This window comes from Musca autumnalis, unplaced genomic scaffold, assembly GCF_047663935.1.
Source record: "Musca autumnalis isolate F117 unplaced genomic scaffold, ASM4766393v1 scaffold_2, whole genome shotgun sequence".
Taxonomy (NCBI): domain Eukaryota; kingdom Metazoa; phylum Arthropoda; class Insecta; order Diptera; family Muscidae; genus Musca; species Musca autumnalis.
In genome coordinates, this window is record NW_027411755.1 from 112,487,935 (window position 1) to 112,504,996 (window position 17,062).

Here is a 17,062-nt window from a genome sequence, read left to right on the forward strand (position 1 = left end):
ATGAATGAACCAACCCATTCACACTAATGGTGGTAACATCAAATGATGGGCGGAGTTTTAATTTTGAAACAGAGTTATACGAACTTGTTTGCTTATTGTGTGTGCGTGTGTCTGAGTTTCACTCAGGTGAGTGAGTGTGCTGAGCACTTGTTGTTCTGTACTCACCTGTTCACTGATCGTGTTATCGTCGAACAAACTAAGTAAATTCTAGTAACGATCTTCTTGCCATAGAGAGGGAGAGAATAATTTCATTCATGCTTTTATTCTGTGTATTGTTTTGATGTTGTGGGGGTCAACACATTTCGTCTCATTCTAACACAGGTGAGTTACGTATGTCGGACGGATTGGGTGCGAGGAGTTTGACATCATCACTAACCGGTATTCGAACCCACCTGAATTAATGCCTGTTCTTGTTTGCCGGTAGACCCACACCTTTGGCTTCACACCGCCACAACAATACGAGTAGTTTGCTGTTGACTTTTATCCAGCGCGGTTGTTTACGCTGTCTGTCGTTCCGTTTATTTGTTTGTTTTTCTTACGTTCCTACTTGCACCGGTTTCGTATCCACTACTAATTGGTACTACAACTCATCACATTTAAAAACGGCTAGTGTTCCACAAATCACAGCTCCTAATTTATAAACCATAATTCACCAGAAACGTTGACTTTGTGTGGGTTGAAACTTTAATGGTGGTTGTGGCTATTTTTTGCCGGGAATTCGAGGCAAACAATTGGGTGCTAATGAAACTCAAATATAGATTGGTGTTATGCCAATTTGAAATGTGTGAAAAAATTAAATAAATAACAAAAAAAAAAAATTGACAAGTCCTAGAAAGAGTATTAAATAAAAACACACAAAAAGCTTAAAACGTTTAAAATGCATATGAAACGCTAAAATAAAAAACGAATACTGTTAATTTATACTAAAATTGTGGCAAAGTCCGACGGTGGATTTTTAAAGGCAATTTTAACAGAGAGAAAAGAAAGATAAAAAGCAGCATTGGATATTTGTTGTAATAAAACACAAAATTATACAACAACAACGGAATTTTGATCAATAATCAAGCATTTAAAGATACGCACATATTTTTTTGGATTTTGTTATTTCAATTAAAAATTGGTGAGTTATGTTCAAGACTAAAACTATAAAACTATTTTTTTAAATTTGTGAGTTATTAAAAAAATAATATACATTCATAGTATTGAAAAAAAAGAAAACAATAACAGAATTGTTAATTATACATTGAAGTACCTATAAACATTCAAGCAAGAGTTTAATTGAAAAGCGAAATTAATTTGTATTAAAAATGGGATAAATTCGATGCTCTATTCGCCATCAAAGTTTTTATTTGTTCGTTACTGACAATTCTTTTTATAATACGACACATGTTATAAAATTTTTTCTTAGCAGAAATAATTTTTATAATGTATTTTTGGATAAGTTTTACGAATTACCCAAAACCTAGGTAAGTCGTGCATTATCCCACTATGTTTAATAATTAAGCTAGACACGCCTTTTTAAATACCAATAGACTTGGTACAATGATTTTTGACATACATTTAAAGAATGACGACCCAGTTTAATACTCTTTATAATACTCTCCCCGAAATTTTGGGAACAATTAGCATTTACCGACAGAAAGGCGTATATTGAAAGGTTGTATAAAATTTGGAATTTTTCATCGTTTATCAGGAAGACTGTCTAAATTACTTCAAAATATACACCTTAAAACAGCGTTTCTGAATTGGCAAATTTTTGTTATTTTTTGACAACGGAAATCCTAGGTTAGGTTAGATTTAAGAATGCGCAGACACCGTAACAGCGGCCAGTCGTATGCCTTTGTCCCATTGTTTTGATCCTTGATAATGTGCAAAGTATAGGTTGTGTGGTGATAGTATAAGTTCTCTGAGTTAGTGAACATTAGAAGTATAAATTTCCTGGTTATTGCGACCACTCCACAGTGGTTCCACTTGTATGGACAATGTGGCCAAAAGTATTTCCTGTGTAAATATCAAGCTAATGCGCTGGTTACAGCTTAGTGCTGCTGCGCAGATTGTTTTAAGAAACCATGAGTGTAGTATTCTCCCCTTTTTCCCCTCTGGAGAGAATTGTTTTATGCTTTTAATACAAAATGCCACGAAAAAAATTATACCGATTACACTGCTCAACAAAATTGAAAAAGTTGAATGTTTCAGACGAAGTTGCAGTTGTTTCTAGATGAAATCGGCGAGTTATTTTCACATCCGGTCCCGGTTTTTCTCCATCAGCTCTTGTTTTTGAGTTATAGCTCAAAATCGGTTTTTACGAGTTTAACCCAGACTTTCGTTATTTTCGGATTCAAACAAATATTTTTTGTGGGGTTTTCGACATTAATATATTAAGGAGATGTTGTACGCTCGATACAAATCGTTTTTGAAATAGTTATGGTGAGTACATATCAAAAAATATAGAAAATATACGACGGACCTTGTAAAAATTGCTTATTTTGAGTACTTTAAGCTGTAATTACGTCATCGGGGGAAGTCATAGGATCTTCATATGGCAAAGCGGATATGCTTAGGGTGTCTACTATATAGTCCAGTATTTAAATATATAATATAAAGTTCATAGCGCCCATGATTCGGCCATAACCTAAAAATCACCATAAAGACTGCCATTGAAAAGTAAATGGCTTATGTGGTAATGATATCACTGGTAAATTATTTCCCTTTAGCAGTCTTCATGGCGATTTTTAGGTTATGGCCGAATCATGGGGGCTATGAACTTTATATTATACATTTGAATACTGGATTATATAGTAGACACCCTAAGCATATCCGGAGTACCATATGAAGATCCTATGACTTCCCCCGATGACGTAATTACAGCTTAAAGTACTCAAAATATGCAATTTTTACAAGGTCCGTCGTATATTTTCTATATTTTTTTGATATATACTCACCATAACTATTTCAAAAACGATTTGTATCGAGCGTACAACATCTCCTTAATATATTAATGTCGAAAAACCCACAAAAAATATTTGTTTGTATCCGAAAACAACGAAAGTCTGGGTTAAACACGTGAAACCCGATTTTGAGCTATATCTCAAAAACAAGAGCTGATGGAGAAAAACCGGGACCGGATTTGAAAATAACTCGCCGATTTCATCTAGAAACAACTGCAACTTCGGTTGAAACAAAAGTCCTGTTGACCAGTGTTATCTTAAGATGTAAAAATAGGCATGGGGAACCAAAACAATCTCCAAAACAACATAAAAAGCAACCATTTAAGCGGGTCAAATAGACCAACATTTTTGTCTGAAAGTTTGTAAAATTTTTAATATTGATCTTATAGCGTTCTACGCTATTACCTCCTCCTTCAAAATTTGGCCAATATGTGCACCCACTGTGCACTCCACTCGGAGACCCTTGATCCATTGTGTTCATCCTGTATAGTTTGCAAAGAATAAGATTTGGTAATAAAGCAAGGAATTGTACAACCTAGGAGAAAATTACAAAAGCCAAGATTTTCTCTAGTCCCATTTAGATAAGACCCAAAAACTTTCCAGGTGTAAGCGGTTGACATGACATTGTTTTATAAGGAGCCGATTCAGTCAGTGCATTGTCCAATTTTTTATTTTTTGATTTGAACCTTGCTGTTTCAGAATCCCCAAAAACTTCCCAGGTGTAAGCACCTCTCATATAAAGTGGGTTCAAGAGCGCTGTGATAAGCGAAATCATTTTGTCCAAATTTTTTGGGGGTATTTTGAATTTTTATCCTTTTTTGGCTAAAAAATATTGAAACTATTGTGGTATTTATTTTAACGATTTATTATACGAATAAATACGAACGTTTGTCTAACAAATTTCGTTTGAATTTAAGCCCAAAAATGTTGAAGGAGTACCTTCGGTTTTCTAATCCTCGAAAAGTCTTTAAACTTAGGCGAACATTTAGATGTTTTGTGAGTAAGGTACAAGATGATGTTGTCAAACAGTCTATCTTCAGCCAAATAGGATACTCAATAGATAAATCATCGTGCTCATCGAGGCAGGGGTTTTTAAGATTTTAGTCGTAATAGGGGCCGCAATGACACCAACCAACGCGAAAATTTCAAATATGTCCTTAGAAAGCATTTGTTGAGAAAAAATTGAATTTTTGTGTGGATGGTACCTGAAGGAGTGGGCCGAGTTAAGGTTAGATTTAGGATTTGCAGCAATCTAATAGTATAGGTGACTGCTTCACTCGAAGATGATTCGTGCATTGTGTTCATCCTGGATAGGTTAAAGATGGTGAAAATCATGTAAAGGTGGTGATGAGGTAATTATGATTATCAAGTAAAGATGACAATAGATTAATAATTGATCGACGGATTAAAGATGATGAAGGAGATATGGTAGTAATGATGATGTTTGTGGATATTGTTCCTTGGGTTAGAGATGAAGAAGAGTAGATTTCTAGAGTGTAGCAGTGTTGCTGGTCGATCGCTTTACTGGAAATAGATAGAAAGAAATTTTTAGTAGTTGTGGACCTTTGCTCTGTCGACATAAGTGTTTGGCAAAGTTAAAAAAGATAATAAGGTTTATATTAGAAAGAAATGTGAGAGTATCTATCCCATATATACTTAGTATTCGCTGTCTTCTTGTTTGCAACAAGTGGCACCGACAAAGTAGATGTTCGACAATCTCCATTTCTTCTGCATCTTCACATAGCCTGCAGTAGTCAATGCCACTGTCATTCCATTTTGAAGTTAGATATCGCACTTTGCAGTGACCCATTATAAGTACCACCGTGATTTTCATCCCTAACTTGTCGAGTAAGAGGAGGAAGGTCGTTCTACGACGAGTGACCACAGGACAAATTGCTTTGTATGTCCTGCATCCAGGTTCCAAGAACCTAATGTACCTTCTCGCTGTAGATCTCACGAAGTTTGCCGAAGTAGCCGCAAATTGGTGGCCGGACAGTTTCATTTATATTACTATCACCCGGATTGAGGGCCTCTTGAATATCGACATGTATAGTCAAGCTCTTTCACCAATTTTGCAGCTTTTCTGATAGTAAGAATCTCTGCCTGGAAGACGTTGCAGTTATCGTTAATCTTGTATGAGTGTTTAATTAGTGGGTTCTTGCAGTAAACGCCGGCGTCAGTGCCATCTTCCGTCTTGGACCCATCTGCGTGGAGTGAACCAATATAGTTAATATTCGCACTTGTTCGACGTCTGGAAAAAATATTACGATGTGCAAAGTTTGAACCTAGCTGTGGGGTCTAAAACCATTAAGATCTCGGTACATAAGCGACTGGCCTTCTTGCTTACGTTTTTTGTGGTAGAAGATAAAAAGAAGAAGGGCAACCAAGTTCGAATTTGGTTCGACAGTTCTTTATTCTTTTGAAATAACTTAAGCTAGAATGCCATGCATCGTATGTACCGAGGCTTTTATTGCGACAAGGCCCATTTGTATTGTATAAACTATCTATATCTTCTACCTAGCTTACAGAGTAATAGTTATGAGTTAGTTCTACATTGTAAGATCACCGGCCAGATTGCCCTTGGATATTTTGCATCCACATTTCATTTGATATCTACTGTCCGCCTTCTTAAAGTAAACCATACCATTCTGCAACCACGATACGCTAGCGAGTTTATGGTCCATGATTGGACTGCTGACTATCGACATATGCATGTACATATAAAGTCACGGGTCCTATGAGGCTGGGTACTAGTTCTCCAACGGCTACTTTCCCGATACATAAAATCTCTGCTTGGAAGACAAAGCAGTTATAATTAAGCCTTGTATAAGTTTTTAATCAATAGACACCGGTGCCTTCCTCAATCTTAGATTTTAACAGGACACAGGTTGCGTATGCCATAATATGTAGATCATAACGCATAAGACAAGACTATTTAGATTGAAAGTTCTTCCAGCAGTCATAATTTTTGTTTACGATTAATTCACTATAACATTGAATTTGGCAGATTGGGTGAAATCAACTGGCCTTACTGTTCCACAGTTCGTTCAACTTTATTACGAATATTTATGTTCGGAAAGAATTGGTCGATTGGGCACCAATATCGTGTAATATCACTATCACTATTATCACTACTAGTTCCAAAACGTATGAGTAACGTGTGAAATTACGTATACGCAGTGTTTTTCATATCGTTCCTCTAGTTCAATTGGCACAACTCTGATTGAGCTAGACATAATCTTCACAAAAATATTTGCCAAAGAATGTTATTTGAAATGATAATAATCATTTCCGTTCAATTTGAATTTTCTGAGTTTTTTTCGTAAAAAATGTAGGAAACTCGAAATGGATCACTTTATACATAATTTATTTAGTAATTTATGTTTCTGAATATCGTATGTTGCGATATAGTTATACATTTAAAAATAATGAATAAATGCTCTGATATATTTCTACTAATCTTGCATATGCATTTATCATAGCGATGAAGAAGTTGTTGATACACAAGTATCAGAGATATTATATCAACTATTTAAAAATGTTTTATAAACCATTGATAAAAAATAAACCTAAAGCGGTAAAACATAAGAGCAACTAAACGGTATCAATGAGTGTATCAGCTGATGTTTTTGTTTTGTTACAAACATACACACAATTACAAAAGAACATCCAATTATGAAATGTAACAATGTGTGGAGGTGGGATGTTTATCTTCCCCATTATCATTGGAAGATCTGCCTAACAATTCAACATGAGCAAGTTATTATAGACCGAGTTGGAAGGACTGCATTAGTTTATTCTCTTTGTCGAGATAGTAGGGTATGCCCAACAAACAGCACACAGACAGCAAGAGTTTATGTTACCCATGTACCGCCGCCAGTGCTGACAACTAACAATAAACATATCGAATTGTTCGTTGATTTGATTACAATTTTTTGTTTTTGTTTATTTGTTTTGTGATGTGACATTTCTTAATTAATAATTTTATGTTTTCGCTACCTTTGATGGATTGAAAACATGACTGGATCCATGTTTTTGGTACACAATGAGAGTGAATGAATCTATTGTTCGACTGTGTCGAAACACAAACTAATTAAGAATGTATTTAATTAAAAGTAGTTTGAATTGACAGCTGAAACAATCGAAAGCTATTGAATTTGGTGAGTGTGTGTTTTTTCGATGGGTACTATCATCGTTTGAGGCGGCAGACTCTATTCAGTGGCATACAAAATGATAAATGGTATGAAAATAACGTCTTGGCAATTTAACAGTCTTCGTTCCTCTCAACACAATATATTATCGAAGAACGCTGTTGATAGAAGATTTATTTTGTTTTTAATTAATTATCTATGCAAATTATGTTAATCAACTTAAGAATAGGTTGTTGTTTTTTCTAAGCTGGTTCAGATGAGAATAAGAAGAAATAAAATAGCAACAATGTTGTATGCATATGTATGTTGCTAGAATATATTTGCTATAAAGCAAATGTTTGACAAAACGTTTTGCAAAAATATTGTTAAGATTATTTTTGGTGTTTCTGATAACGGTAAGAACTTTATTAAAATAGAACAGTGATATCAACTAGATTAGCTTCTGGGCCACACAGCCACTCGAATGTCGAATAATAAACGTTTGTTGTATAAAAATGTCAATGTTATTTTATTTCAAATTCTATTGTCACGTGAATATTTTATAAATTAAGTTGATTTTCTTGTACTGTACTTCGGAAAATAGTAGCAATTTTCGTGACAAGTTAAATAATGAATAAAAGCGATTAAATGTTTGGTGTATTCGCTATTTCATTTCTTTTAAAACTGATAAATCCAAAAAATGCTATTTAATGCATATAATGATATTTCTTTGTGTTTGACCCTGGTGGTTTTTAGTATTGATAAAATCTATTATCAGAAAATTTATGATTTTACTTAGATTCTAACTGAAAATTTTATCATAATTTCGAATTTTTAGTTGGTTGTGTGGGAATCTCTTCGGATTCCCTTTTTATATGCAAAAAAAATCTACGATTGTGGGTATTCGGTGGGATCACTGCCCAGTAATGTAAGGGAGATTGGATGAGATTGATAATAGGTCTGTTCGATAACCTCGCAAGTAAAAAGTATTTGCAAGTTCTTGCAAGTACTTGCAACTACTTCTCGTTTATCTTTTATTGAACAAGTTTGTTATCGAACAGCATTTTGTAAAAGTTTGAACAAATTTGTTATTCTGGTGCTTCATAATTTACGATATAATGATATAATACAATTTTTGAGTGGTACCTCTAATCTAATCTCCAATTCGAAAAATGAAGAACTTTTAAGATGTGTAAGATAAATTCCTAAATAAAACAAAACAAGAAATTTTCAAATTTTTTGGTAAAATAACAAATGTTTCACACTGCTATAAGCGAAAAATTGCATTGACAAATTTTAAAAAAAATTAAAGAAATAGAAATTATTTGAATCACACTACCAAATAGGACTTAAGATTTTTGTAATTAATCGTAGTTTAATACAAAAAAATTTCAAGAAAATCAAAGAGTGCAATAAATGATAAAATTTGATTTTAAATATTAAATCACGAAAATTGCATCCAAGTCCACTGCGGAATTTTTTTCCATTTTTTATTGGATAGGTGATAAAAATCAAAAAAAAAAGGATTTTTTTTTCTATTTAGGCAAATTTAAAGAAGTTATGAAGATTTTTTTGCATATTGTTTTTACTCTGGAACCGTTAGTCAAAAACAAAAAAAAAGCAGTTATGAAAATAAACTGAAATGTTTTGCCTGAGGAGCAGCAACAGCACAGCAAAATAAAGGAAATCAAAAACCACTTTTTACAAATGTGTCAGATTTCACTCAGAATTCAACATATATTTTTGGTCAGCATAAAATTCTAAGTCGATATAACCATGTCAGTCCGTGCATCCCTCCGTCCGTCTGTTGAATAAAATATTCCAGAACAGAATTATCAGTATAGGTCCACGTCTTCATATAGCCCCAATAGAAGAGTACCTCCCGATTTTAGGTATTTTGAAGGTTGTGCGTGCTCTCAATATCCTACCGAAATGCCTGATATTTAGTATTTGTTTGGGAGTATAAAACTTTCCAACTGAAATTTGTCGGTATTGCTCTACGTCTTTATATAGCGCTCATAGAAGTGTATACACTATAGTGACGGTTTTCGGTATTTTAAATGTTTAAGCCACATTGTACAGTACAGGTCAACGTTTTTTGCAGTCTCCATAGAACGGTACACTCGATTTTCGTTATTTTAAAAGTTTTAGTCACATTAATTAATTAATTAATTAATTAGGATTTAAAATATAAGGACATATTTGTATACCCTCATCCTTTAGCATATCAAGATTATATTTAATAAATTTATTCGGTAACCTTTCACACAAAGTGCAGTTTATTCGTATGCAACAGGTTCATTTTATTGCCCTTATTGCAAAACTGCATTTTTTCGGGGGCAAATCCAGACTACAGCTACCGATACACGATAACTTACTTGGCCGAAACATTCACATCCTAAACTTACTTACAATCGTACATCAAGTTCTAAAAAGGTTAATATAGGACACCTTCGGGTACCTCCCTCCACATTTTTGATTAAGTGAAATTTTAGGGCTGGTCGGGATAGTTTTTAAATTTTTACTAAATCGACGTTTGTGGTCTAGTTTACAGCGATATAATGTTTTTCGTGGACAAGTCATGCAAGCTGACATAAATTTCTGGTAGGCAATATGTTTATCCTTTAGGTACCTTCTCCGCAAAAGTCAAAAACTTTTATGTTTTAATCCAGTTTTGGACCACTTTAAGGGGTTTCCTTTACTTATCAAAAAAAACAAAATTATTGGCTCATTTTGAAGCACAGGTAGAATAGAGTACTCCGCAACAAAAAATTGGATGGGAGCATTGGACGAGAAACACTTTATTGTGATTTTTATTTATTTATTTTATTTCTCGATAGCTCGAAAACGAATTGACCGAATTGGTTTGGTGAGGTTATTAAATACATAAAAAGCTTGTCTTTAAGCGAGATAGATTTTTTTGCCCGATTTTCTAACAAAATTTGAAAACAACAAATATGAGATTAAGCTTGACTACAACAAATAGTAAGTAAAACATACATCTCAACAAAACTGCCAAAGTGAATCTAAAAATCGGTCAATTTTTTCATTAAATTCGAAATTTTGACGTTGACAGTTCACAATTTTTTAAATCGATTTTTTAAAATTCTGCTTTGCTTAAAGACAAGACTATTAGGTTCTTTAAACGCCCACAAAAAATATACTAAGATCGGCCCATCCGTTTTCCAGCTACCGTTGGCACCACAAAGCGCTTTTACAAAAAAAGGGTTTCGCGACAACAAAAATTCCAGAAATAGTATAAGATGTGCTCTTTCAGATGAATTAAGAACTACTTATATTATAGGTAGTTTCTTTGAAAAACAAAAATCATAAAATGAATTTTTTGGTCTGCACAACTTGGGATAACCCCTTAAAATCATTTTGAAAATTTGAGTAACAGGTAGTCGTTGTGATCAATACTACAAGATTTTAATTTGTATGTTAGCGGAAGCCAATTCTTTCTTAGATATGGGCGCCGCCTTCATACACATCCTTCACTAAAGTTTTTAGTTTTTATACCCTCCACCATAGGATGGGGGTATATTAAGTTTGTCACTACGTTTGTAACTACTCGAAATAATCATTGTAGACCCCACAAACTATATATATTCTTGATCAGCGTGCAATTCTACATCGATATAGCCATGTCCGTCCGTCTGTCTGTCTGTCCGTCTGTCCGTCTGTGGAAATCACTCTAGCGTCCGAACGGATTGACGTAGGTGGATGAAATTTTGGGAAAATCTATTATATGTACGTAGGACTTTTGGTATTGAAAGCGGGCTATGTAGGTCCACGCTTTCGTATAGCCCCCATACAAAATGACGCGTGACGCGTCGTCGTTTTAAGGAATTTTTAAGATATTTGTCCCATGTTACCACGAATTGGTTGTAATTTGGTATTTTGTGTCTCCAGAGGCCAAAAAACATTCCTACCAAAGTTGGTTTATATAGGTCCACGTTTTGGTATTACCCCCATATAACGCCCCATATAAAGTACGCGTCATTTTAATATATTTTGAATGTATTAGTCCCATTTGACAACAGAATCGGTTGTAACTTTGTATTTTGCATTTCCAGAGACTCAGAAACATTTCTACCATAAAATGTTTATATAGGTCCACGTTTTGATATAGCCCCCATAGGACGATATCTCCCGATTTTCGGTATTTTGAAGGTTTTGGCCTCATTATCACACCAAAATGGCTGAAATTTGGTATTTAGTCTTCGTTTGGGGTATACAAATTTCCCCAGAAATTCGCAGGTATAGGTCCATGCCATCATATAGCCCCCATAGAACAGTACCTTCCGATTTTCGGTATTTTGAAGGTTGTGACCACCTAAAACGAAATGGCTGAAATTTGTGGTGGAGGGTATACAAAGTTCGGCCCGACCGAACTTAACGCTTTTCCTACTTGTTTTTTTGTGTGATTCGGTTCATGATTGCACGAATATTAAGAAAAAGTCGCAAATATTACGCTGTGTTGTATTTTTCCCACCGTGGTGTGGTTCGGTCTGAAATCGAACTAGAATGCCTGGATGAAAAGCGGGTACGTTTACCACTGCACCTACAGTTTATTTTGATATTCGACATAGAATCACTTTCTGACTTCATTTGTAATTATATATTGTAACGAGTATGTTTTGGCTTGGAATTTAAATCGTACCCATATTAATGAAACCACACAGTCTTAACACCACAGTGGCCCCATTAATTTGATTTATTTATTTTATAATTAACCCCACCTCCCAATGAAAACAAAGTTGTTGAAATTTCTTCTGAAGCTGCGAATTGAAAGAAGCACAACTAATCAAAAAATAATGAATCATAATCAGTTTCAGTTTTCATCATCAACGATTTCCAATCAAATAATTAAAACTCTGATTGTCCGCAAGCATATAAGCACGCGCTACTCCATTAGATTTGTCCACAATGGATTTATCCAATTCCATAACAAAAAAGGCGCCAATGAAAAAACTAAGCCAAAAAAAAAAAACAAATTATCCACTGATTTTGTCGAATTTCTCTGGCTGTTGATGATATGACCGTGATCGGTGGTCAAAACATGCCGAGCTATGAAAGAAGAGGATTCACATGATTGATTATCTTCAAAATATATACATAAGTATGAGGCTATAAAGAAACCAATTCACTGACTACATACCTTTTTGGCCTGTTACAAAGTAGCCAAACAATGAAAACAGAAACAAGACAATAAAATCCAGTCATAAAACGACATACGGCAGGCGCCGGAGGGTATCAATTATACGCCAATACTGGTCAATTAGCCAACGCATCACCACCGTGTGAGTGTGTTAAATCCCGTTGATGTGGGGTTTTTGTGAGAAACACAATAAAGAACAAACTGCTGGAGAATTAGGGACAGACGTTTCAACAAAGTGGCCATATTATGAGATTATTGTGGTAGCACAAACAAAGGCATCAACAAGTGTATCCTCATATAAATCGGGTATTGTTTATTGGTATCAATAATTCGGAACGTGGAGAAATGTTAAAAATTTTGTGACTTTTTGGCATATCGAAGAATAGACACAGATTCCATTTTCGAAATAGGCACAAACACCAAGTAGGTAAACTACTTAAGTGTACATATTATAATATCATAATTAAAACACAAACTCCAGTTCCTTTTTACTTCCTGGCTCGGTTTTTTCATCCTCAATTTTTTCATCTCTAATAACGTTCATATTTAAGGGTTTTGGATCAAATGAAAAAAATTGGAGGGTGAGTATTTCTAAAAAAAACTTTTGTTTTTCTGGGACAGTCTAATGTACATACCCACACATTTTTACGGAGGCGACACTTATCACAATGTCGACCTCACCGGTGCTAAAACAAATTATCCTCCCCAACTGACCCATCATTTCTTATTGTAAGTTTTTTTCGGGATGTTTCCATTCTTTTAGTTTATTTTTGCTGAATTATTTCTGGTGTTGCTATTGTTTTTGTACTTTGGTTGGTTTGTTTTGATTTCAAAGTTACTTGACAAGAGCGTTTAAGTAAGAATCGAGTGATAAAACCATTAATAATTTATTAGCTTTTTGTACGAGAGTGTTGTGGCTGTTGCTGTGATGACATCGACAACGATGGAGACAACCACAACAATGCATCAGACAGACGACGACCATACATACCTTTGTTGGTATAATCCATTCAATCCCATAATAAGTTCCTTCTCTTCTCCAGCCGACTATCCCACCAAATTCCAAGTGGATGGATGAATGAGTCATGTCTACGGTACCCATAATACTATGCAATGACAACAACAGCAGCAACAAAACGGCCAGTCTTTTCAACGTGTTTCCATTTAGTCAAATGTGAATGACAGTCAGGCTGTTGTTGGTGGGGAAGATGAAAAAAAATTATAGCAGTATGCGTGTGTGTGTCACCGTTGTCTCACTCACCTGTTCCTGACCATGTATTTCGAAACGTTTTTGTTTTCTTATTTTATTGCTGCCGATTTTATTCTTATGTTGTGTATTGTTGTCGTTGTTTTCAGTGGCGGCAGTGCTATCAGCAACATTTTAGTGGCCGACCGACTGTGTTCCTCGTATTCAATTTGTTTCCCATTCTTGTGTTGACCACGATCAGTGAGATATCTCTTCTGACCGTCGCCTTTTGTGTTGGCGGTAGGTAATTAAGTATACTTAGAAGGTGAAGTTTTTTGAATGCTTTTTGAAGTTACAATCGTATATAGTCAGCGTCACACTAGTTGCTCCCGAAGTTATTAGAAACACGAACATTAGGGATTCAAGTTTTATTTGTGTGCAAATAAGACTGCATTACCAAGTGGAGAATTTTGTTCTGATAAGAAAAATAACATCCGAAAATAAATAGTAATTAATAATAAATGGCGTTACTAAAGTGATTCGAATTTGTATTTCTCCTTATTATGTCGCGCTACAACCAAAAATGGTTGGGTATACCACAAAAATTTAAGCCCACAAAAGTATAGGGTTATCGGTCCATTCGTTTTTGTACCATTTTAAGAAAACAAACGAGTTTAAAATTTTTTATTCACATACGAAACAACACGGATTCTTCCCTTTCAATGCTTATATCCCGATCGACTTTAATCAATAAACTACTTATACTTCAAAATGAGTCAGGAAAAAATTTTCGATTTTTTGGAAGTTGCAAGTAGCACGCCACGACCAGAGGTTGCAATATTTTGATCTGAACTTTTGTTTTCCAGACTCAAAAATTCTACAACCTGAACTGACTGGGTCCATAAGAATTAGGAGACATGTGAGTGGGGTTAGCTGGGGTGCCAATATACATGCAAGGCATGTGTTGGGCATTGTGTCATCACTTCGGGTCCAATATGAATTGAGGCGACTGCATGGTCCGGATCTTAACAGAGCTAAAAACATTCGTGGTTGTCTTGACAGCAGCGTTCTTCTGCTGTGGTGGATGAGGGGTTTCTCAGAGTACGGCATTCAAACAGTACCTTTGTTCGTTCCACCTATGCGACTGCATCAGTGTGAATCAGAGGTCCGCAAAATGCCACTCGCTTTTAATGCATATTCGCGATTTCGTGCTTTTTTCATTGCTTGCTATTGCCATCTCTGTTTAATGCTAATGCTTGCTTTGCCTTTACTTTCATGAGTGTGTGCCAATTGCACACACACAACACACTACAAGAGCTCGTTGCCTTTTTTTTGCACGCTGCCTTCGAAAAAGCACGTTGCATTACAAAAAGCAGTAGATATTTCTGGTCAAATTTACATGTTAATAAACATAAAAAAATTAATGTTGAGACAATAAAAACAATTACTAGTTTAGTTTATCCTATTATTAAAGAAACTCAAAGTAAAAGCGAAATTTGGCAAATATATTCATTTATTCAAACAGAAGATGGTACGATACTGTGTGGTGGTATGCAGTGTGAATAAAAATGTAAAAGCAAGCAAGCACGCACTAAAGCAGTGAATCATTTTTTGGGGTGAATCTGCTTTTTGCACATTCATATTTTTTATATGCAAGGCACTGCACTATTCGCTTTTGGGAAAAGGCAATAGAGTGTGCCTTTTATATGTATTTTGCTGACCTCTGGTGTGAATGCTGTCTAATCCTGCCTGATAGGCTCGTTGGTCTAGAGGTTCCAGTTTATACCTTTGGACCCCTCTCTCTAAATCATCACGATCTGTCCTGACGTACCTGGATGGGTGCCACTAGATCGTGGCAGGGATGCTCCCGTTTATACCTTTGGACCCCTCTCTCTAAATCATCAAGATCCTGACGTACGTGGCAGGGATGCTCACGGCGGTAACACCCAAGCAGGTACTGCATCGCCAATATTTTGTTGTGTTGACGTTCCGGCAAAATCGTCCTCTATTCATGAAGATGGTCCACTGGTGTCATGAGGTGCCGGTTTTTCCACAGCGTATCTCTTAAAAGAGGTTAAAAGGGTTTCTTTGTCAGCGCCCCAAGTGCTGCCGGCCAGCGACTTGAGAATCTTGTTCCACTTCTGATCTTGTCGCAAATAGCGGCGACGATTTAAACATGCTGTCGTAAGTTCCACCTAATATCTTTATATAGTTAGAGGACGAAATAAGGATACCATCGAATAATTTGTTCAGGGGGAGCCTCATTTTAGCCATCCATATGGTGAATAGTGTGGCAGAGGATTTAGCGGTGGATATTTTGGAATATAACAGCCAAACCATTGAGATTTTCGATCCAACACAGACACAAAAATTGTAGCCAAGACAATAATTAAGAACTCTCTAGTACACCGCAAAAGCAGTGGAACGCTCCTTCCGGCAGGTTTGGCCTTGTGGATAAAAAGCTTCAAGTCAAAATCGGAGGCTCGATTTTCACCGTAGACATATGGCCTAGAGGACTTATTTGCTCAGTACCAACCAGGAATCAGAAACGCATAGGGTCCATTAAGGTGTTCAAATCGCCTCACATTGGCCACCAAAACTGTTCAGTTGCAAGGCCAATTCTTGATCAGTCCACGACTGATATGTGTGGATATGGCGTGGTGCTATGCACTTTCCGGAATCCATGATGATCTTGGGTTTCTGCGTCTCTGCTTCTTTTCATTGGGGAGGAATAATGTCTCTAGAATCTTTGCTACTGGCGACAGGAGGCCTGTACAATTCGACTCTGCTAGCTTCAGGACATGGACCACCCTGCCTTTTTTCTAGGCTTCTGGCATTGGGAGGAGTAATGCCTCTAGAATCTTTGCTACTGGCGACAGGAGGAAAATCGGCCAGTACGATTTACCTCTGCTGACTTCAGTAGCTGGGCCACCGTGCCTATTTCCAGGCTTCGGGCACAATATGTACGACTAACGATAGATTGACGATACTTGTTAAATACTCAACTCTGGATTCATCCAGTTGCTTAAATATTACCATTGATATTCCGCGTGGGCCCAGAGTTTTGGCTGATTTCGCGTTTCGAAAGATGTCTGCAACATGTTCATCGTAAATTGCATAATCCATCCAATAGAAATTTCTTCAAAGTTAAACAAATAATCCATCCATTGATACATCATCGTACATTCCAACTATTTCCATTCATCGTTGTGAATTTGATTTATGTATTTTCATTCATTATCTAAAACAGAATTTCAATTAAAAATTTTAATTGAAATCTATGTTATTTTTCTCCACTTTCTGTTTTATCAATTTGTGGCAAGCCCTTGTTGCATGTTGTTTATTAAGACAACAAGAGGTACAACACAACGACACACCAGTTGCAGCTGCCGCTGGCGACCGCTGACGTTGCCACAAGATATCGGCATCAATAAAAGTAACAAGTCACAGAAATCAACTCATCGCCGTAGTCGTCGTCGCTGCTGTCCGTCTAATATCTCAACGCCCGAGCAGTAAGTAATTAATGTTATGTTACGACACCACTAGACGCCACTTTAACCATTACGATTATCTCTCATTTCAAGTCTTATGACTCTGCCATCACACCACCACACTTCCGTACCCTAATCTAGGCACT

General features: G+C 35.9%; 1 protein-coding gene across 1 annotated transcript in view; it reads left to right on the plus strand.

Annotated features, from left to right (window-relative positions):
• Positions 1 to 444: 444 nt before the first annotated feature.
• LOC141394498 (homeobox protein aristaless-like) overlaps positions 445 to 17,062 on the plus strand; it is a 61,301-nt gene continuing 44,683 nt past the window's right edge. The window contains 1 exon segment of the mRNA XM_073969005.1: positions 445 to 1,120. The gene's annotated coding sequence lies outside the window, so the exon portion shown is untranslated.